A 6,402-nucleotide genomic window follows, 5' to 3' on the forward strand; every position below is an offset into this window, starting at 1 on the left:
AGAGGAAGCAGGCACCTGAGAGAAAGTGGGAACCTGACAGGAGGCAGCGCCCATAAGGAGGTGGGCACCTGAGGGGAAGTGGGCATCTGAGGGGAAGTGTGCTTCTGAGGAGAAGTGGGCACCTTTGGGGAAGCATGCTCCTGAGAGGAAGAGTGCACCTGTGAGGAAGTGAGCACCGGAGAGGAAATGTGCTCTTGAAAGGAAGCAGGAACCTGTGAGGAAGTGGATGCCAGAGAGAAAGCATGCTCCTGAGAAGAATCAAGCACCTGGGAGGAAGCAAGCACCTGTGAGGAAGCAGGCACCTGAGAGGAAACAGGCACCTGTAAGGAAGTGAGCACCTTAGAGGAAATGAGTACCTGAGAGGAAGTGAGCACTTAAGGGCAAGCACGCACTTGAGCTTAAGCGAGCTACTGAGAGGAAGCAAAGACCAGAGAGGAAGTGAACACCTGAGAGGAAGAGGGCACCTGCAAGGAAGCAGACACCTGAGAGAAGTGGGCACCTGAGAGAAAGCAGGAACCTGAGAGGAAGTAGGAACCTGAGAGGAACGGTGCTCCTGATAGAAAGCAAGCACATATGAGGAAGCATGTTCCTGAGAGGAATCAAGTATCTATGAGGACGTGAGCACCTGAGAGAAAGCGGGCACCTGAGAGGAAATAGGCACCTGTGAGGAAGTGGGCACCTGAGAGGAAGCAAGCTCCCGAGAGGAAATAGGCACCTGTGAGGAAGTGGGTACTAAAGAGGAAGTGAGCTACTGGGAGGCAAGTGAGGACCAGAAAGGAAGTGAACATCTGAGAGGAAATGGCACCTGAGAGGAAGAGGGCACTTGTGAGGAAGCAGGCACCTGAGAGAAATGGTGCTCCTGATAGGAAGCAAGCACCTGTGAGGAAGCATGTTCCTGAGAGGAATCAAGTACCTGTGAGGAAGTGAGCTCCTGAGAGGAAGCAAGCTCCTGAGAGGACATAAGCACCTGAGAGGAAGCAGGCACCTGAGAGGACATAAGCACCTGAGAGGAAGTGGGCACTTGAGAGGATGTGGGCACCTGAGAGGACATGGGCACTTGAGAGGATGTGGGCACCTGAGAGGACATAAACTCCTGAGAGGAAGCGGGCACCTGAGAGGAAGTGGGCACCTGAGAGGACATAAGCACCTGAGAGGAAGCGGGCACCTGAGAGGAAGTGGGCTCCTGAGAGGACATAGGCACCTGAGAGGAAGTGGGCACCTGAGAGTACATAAGCACCTGTGAGGAAGTGGGCACCTGAAAGGAAACGGGCACCTGAGAGGACATAAGCACCTGAGAGGACATAAGCACCTGAGAGGACATAAGCACCTGAGAGGACATAAGCACCTGAGAGGACATAAGCACCTGAGAGGACATAAGCACCTGAGAGGAAGCAGGCACCTGAGAGGAAGTGGGCTCCTGAGAGGACATAGGCACCTGAGAGGAAGTGGGCACCTGAGAGTACATAAGCACCTGTGAGGAAGTGGGCACCTGAAAGGAAACGGGCACCTGAGAGGACATAAGCACCTGAGAGGAAGCAGGCACCTGAGAGGAAGTGGGCTCCTGAGAGGACATAGGCACCTGAGAGGAAGTGGGCACCTGAGAGTACATAAGCACCTGTGAGGAAGTGGGCACCTGAAAGGAAACGGGCACCTGAGAGGACATAAGCACCTGAGAGGAAGCAGGCACCTGAGAGGAAGTGGGCTCCTGAGAGGACATAGGCACCTGAGAGGAAGTGGGCACCTGAGAGTACATAAGCACCTGTGAGGAAGTGGGCACCTGAAAGGAAACGGGCACCTGAGAGGACATAAGCACCTGAGAGGAAGCGGGCACCTGAGAGGAAGTGGGCACCTGAGAGTACATAAGCACCTGTGAGGAAGTGGGCACCTGAAAGGAAACGGGCACCTGAGAGGACATAAGCACCTGAGAGGAAGCAGGCACCTGAGAGGAAGTGGGCTCCTGAGAGGACATAGGCACCTGAGAGGAAGTGGGCACCTGAGAGTACATAAGCACCTGTGAGGAAGTGGGCACCTGAAAGGAAACGGGCACCTGAGAGGACATAAGCACCTGAGAGGAAGCGGGCACCTGAGAGGAAGTGGGCACCTGAGAGGACATAAGCACCTGAGAGGAAGCGGGCACCTGAGAGGAAGCGGGCACCTGAGAGGAAGTGGGCACCTGAGAGGACATAAGCACCTGAGAGGAAGCGGGCATCTGAGAGGACATCCACCCAGCAGGCAGCTTGCCACCCACCCAACCCCAAGTGTGTGCCCAGCTAGCGAGCCCCTTCTCTGCGACTGCTGGGACAGCCGTCACGTGGTCAGGTGCTGGCCGTGCACAGGGCGCCCTCTGGCTCCAATCCTCTCAGGAAGTTCTGGCACCCCCATCCCCCAGGGGCACGGCAGGTGGGTGCCCTGTGGGCAGACTCTCGGCCTTGCCCAGGGCCTCCCGCTCCCCAGCTAGACGCCAAGGCATTCCCCGCTCCTGGGGGAGAGCAGCCTTTGTGGGTCATGGCCAGAGACAAGCCCAGAAGGTCGCTCCTCCAGGCTGGGCTCCCCACCGGGGGACCACGTCCATGCTGCCGAGACCCTCAAGGTGCCTTGTGTTCTCCTAGAGACCACGTGCCACACGTGGTCGTGTCCCCAGTGGCTTTTTCTCATGGGCTCTGTGGAACCTGTCGGCAGCCACAAAGGACCAGCGAGCAGACACCTCCCAGCTGCCCGGCCAGTGGAGGGACCTGGCCGGTCTGGGGACATGCCCACCTCCCCACACGCTCCCCTCCCCACATTTTGGCTCCAGATGGTGCCCATGGCATCTTTGTAAGGGGGCATCTGAAGAATGGCTCTGTTCCAAGGGAAACTGAACTGCAAGGGCCATGGGTGGGCTGGGCAGGCACGACCCTCTCCATGGTCGTGGCTTCCCCACCACGCCCAGACCTAACCGAGGCCCCTTGACGCAGCTGTAGGCACTGCCCTGTCCCCCAGGCCTGCCTTCAAGTAGACCTGGCTTTAGGCTGGGTGTGAGTGAGGACGCAGACCTGGGGCCATATGTGACCGTGTCAGAGTTGCACATGTGCTGGCCCCTGGTGGAGACAGCTGGGCCCTTGCGCTGTCCCCGTACAACACCTGGAACCTGGCTGCAGGCGGTCTCCAGCCCTTGTCCACCTGACAACTAGCCCAATGACTGAGGCCAATCTCCTCCACAGTCGCCCCACGCCATGCGCCAGAGTCCAGTCATACCAACCCAGGATGGCACAGGCCTGACCCGTAATCCACCAGTCGGCACAGCGTGAACTCCCCCTGCCCCAGGACCACCGGGACCTACCAGGACACCGACCTGGGTGAGCACAGTGCTGTCCCCGCCCCAGGACGGCTGGGACTGACCAACCCGTAAGGCAGGGGTGGTACTGACCCATGCACCACTCTTGCACCCCTGTTGCCACTCGCTCCCATGATGACAGCTGAAGGAGAAAGGCAGGTGTGACGCAAAACCCGACCCCAGGAGAAGGGGACACCCTCCTTACCTCTGTGCTGCTCAGGGTCTGCTTTCCATGCTGGCAGGGCTGGCCTCCCTGCGGTCCCGCCTCAAGGAGCCCTCCTCCTGGCTTCAGGCAGACTCTGGGGTGACAAAGGACAGCAGAGAGAGGCTCTCAGCTGAGAGGTGGCATCGCTTGTCCCAGAACCCAGGGGCCCCTGGAGGGGAGAGACCCACAGGTGGTGCTCATCTGACATGCACTCTTTTCCGGCCCACCCCTGCAGTGTGCCTAGCAGGACTCGACCTGCACAGACACCTTTGCGGACACACCCCCAGCCACGCCCCAGCCATGCCAGTGCGGCCACACCCCAGCCATGCCCTCCCTGGCCTTGCCCACCCAGCTCATCTGTGAGGCAATGCCTCGCAGCCCATGCCCAGGTGCCCTTGCAGCCCGGTGTGTTCTCCTGGTTGCCCATGGAATCCGAGGGGCTGGGGGACACTGTGGGCTGAGTGGCCACCTGGTGGGGAGGGGCAGATGCTGCCTTGGGCTCCCAGGACGAGCCTGCCCTCTGTGCATGTTTCTCCCTTCTCTGGCCCCTCATTTCCTCCTGGGTGCCCTCTGGGTCTCACCATGGATGTCTAAGCCATGCTTGGGCCTTCTGTGCCCTCAGCCCTCCAAAGTTCCCGCAGGGGAAGGGGAGAAACCAACCTTGGGGCAAACACCTGTTTAGAAATGGCCCTGAGTTCGGAGTCAGAGACCTGGCCTGCTCCACTCAGCCTCTCTCCTGGTACCTTGGGTACCAACGCATCCACAAAGGACACACAAGTGTGAGGGGCCCCTCGGGACTATTATGACGGGGTGCCATGTGAGACCGGGGCAACTCTCAGTGCCCTCCCCCGCCTGCTGCACAGGGACTGGCTCTGAAGGGGTCTCGGCAATGTTGGGGTTCTCTGCACCATGTCCGGCTCTGAACTCACTCTAACTCATTTGAAAGGGTCCCCAAAGACGTGGGCTCCACGTAGCGCTATGAGGAGGTGGGGCCAGGGCCGCACCATCCAGCTGGCTCCCAGGCGGGCAGCTTGTCCCCTCCAGGTCTGTGCAGCTCCACCTGGCTCTCTCCGGGGGCGGCCCATGGGCTCCCAGCACAGCTGCCATTCACTGGTAGCTTCCGGGTCGCCGTGGCCGGCAACACCTGTGCCCCAGCTCTCCAGCTGCAGACGTGGAGGGAGGGCGCCTGGCTACCCAGAGACCCCCGCCTCCAGCTCAGTCCCTCTCTAAGGCAGATCTGTTCCTTTCCGGGCTTTGGATGGGAGGACGCTGGCGCGTGTGTGTGAGCACGTGTTGGGGAACCAGTCCAGCTGTTTGCATGGAAAGACACCCCACACTGTACTTTTCCACTGTCACCTGTGACGTGGTCTGTCAGGGTCCACAGTGAGCGTGGGGGTGAGGTGCGAGTGCTGCCTCTGCGAAGCTGGGGAGAAGAGCCCTCCTTGGAGCGGAAGCGTAAGTTGGACGGAGCTCTGTGCAGTGGAAACCTTCCCACGTGTGCCAGACGCACGTGCACTGGACGGGGCACGCAGGACACTGTGCTTGCATGTCCTGAGCACACGCATGCGGCCAGGGCCCCGCCCAGCTGCGAGCCTGGCCTCTTGGGGCAGGGTGGGTCTGGGTGTAACTTGGGTCATGCAGCCTAAACAAAAGTGACCACCTCTACGTTTAAGGTGCAGCTCAATGGCATGAGGTGCAGTCACGTGGGACCCTCTCCGCTCTCCGCCCGTCTGGCTGCGGACCTCTTCCATCCTGTAAATCTGAAACTGTCCTGGCGGCCATCCCACTTTCTGTCTTTCGCTCTGACTCCTCCAGGTGTCTCATGTGAGTGGAGCCATGCGATGTCCGTCCTATGGCTGGCCCACCCCCTCGGCACCACGTCGCCGAGGTTCTCCTGGCTATGGCATGTGTCATAGTCCCCTTCCCAAGGCCAGACTATGTTCCACATGGGGTTCACACATTGAGTCTGTCCCTCATTGGCTGATGGGCACGTGGGCAGCTTTCCCATTGGCTGTCACAAACAGTGCCACTGTTGGGAACCAGCAGTTAGCGTAATGGCTATGTCGCTGGACTCCCATCTCAGGTAGTCGACTGCGGTTCACGTCCTGGACTTGGTGGCTTAGAACTCACGCCGGGTGCGTGTGCGTGAGTGCCCAAGATCCTGAGAGGAGAATGGAGGAGAAGGGATTGCGGCGTGGCCATCCCCCCTGGGGGGTGATTTCTTGCTTTCTGTCTCTATGTCTCTGTCTGTCTGGCGAGCGCACATGCCCTATAGCGAAAACCTCTAAAAAATAAATAAATAAATAAACTGCCACTGTGAGCATGGTGGACACACGCCTGAGGCCCTGCTTACCCTGAGGCATGGACAGCCAGTGGGGCTCACTGGACCACACGCTAGTTCTGTGTTCAGATCTTCGAGGCCCCCCCTCCCCTCCACAGCAGTTGCACTGTCGTGCACCCCCAGTCCACTGGGATTCCATGTTTCCACCTCCCCACAAAATGCTAACAGGGTGAGGTGGTGGCTCGTGCCATTCCTAGTGCTGAGCCGCTTTCCCTGCAAGATTCCTCAAATATATTCTGCAGAGAAGCCCCTGTTGGCTGCGCCCACACTGAGCACACCCAGGGCTGGGACCATCTTTCTCCAAAGGGCCTCACACTCTGCTGTGCAGCCCACGCCTTCCACCAGCAGCTTTATCCTTCCCTCTGTTCATTCCCCACCCGTCTATCCATTGACCCATCCACCGTCTGTCCATCCATCAACCACCCATCCACACATCCATCCATCCATGCATCCACCCATCCATCCATCCACACATCCACACATCCACCCATCCACCCATCCACCCATCCACCCATCCACACATCCACACATCCATCCATCCAC

This window comes from Tupaia chinensis, unplaced genomic scaffold (genome assembly GCF_000334495.1).
Source record: "Tupaia chinensis unplaced genomic scaffold, TupChi_1.0 Scaffold000355_1, whole genome shotgun sequence".
In the NCBI taxonomy this organism is placed as follows: domain Eukaryota; kingdom Metazoa; phylum Chordata; class Mammalia; order Scandentia; family Tupaiidae; genus Tupaia; species Tupaia belangeri.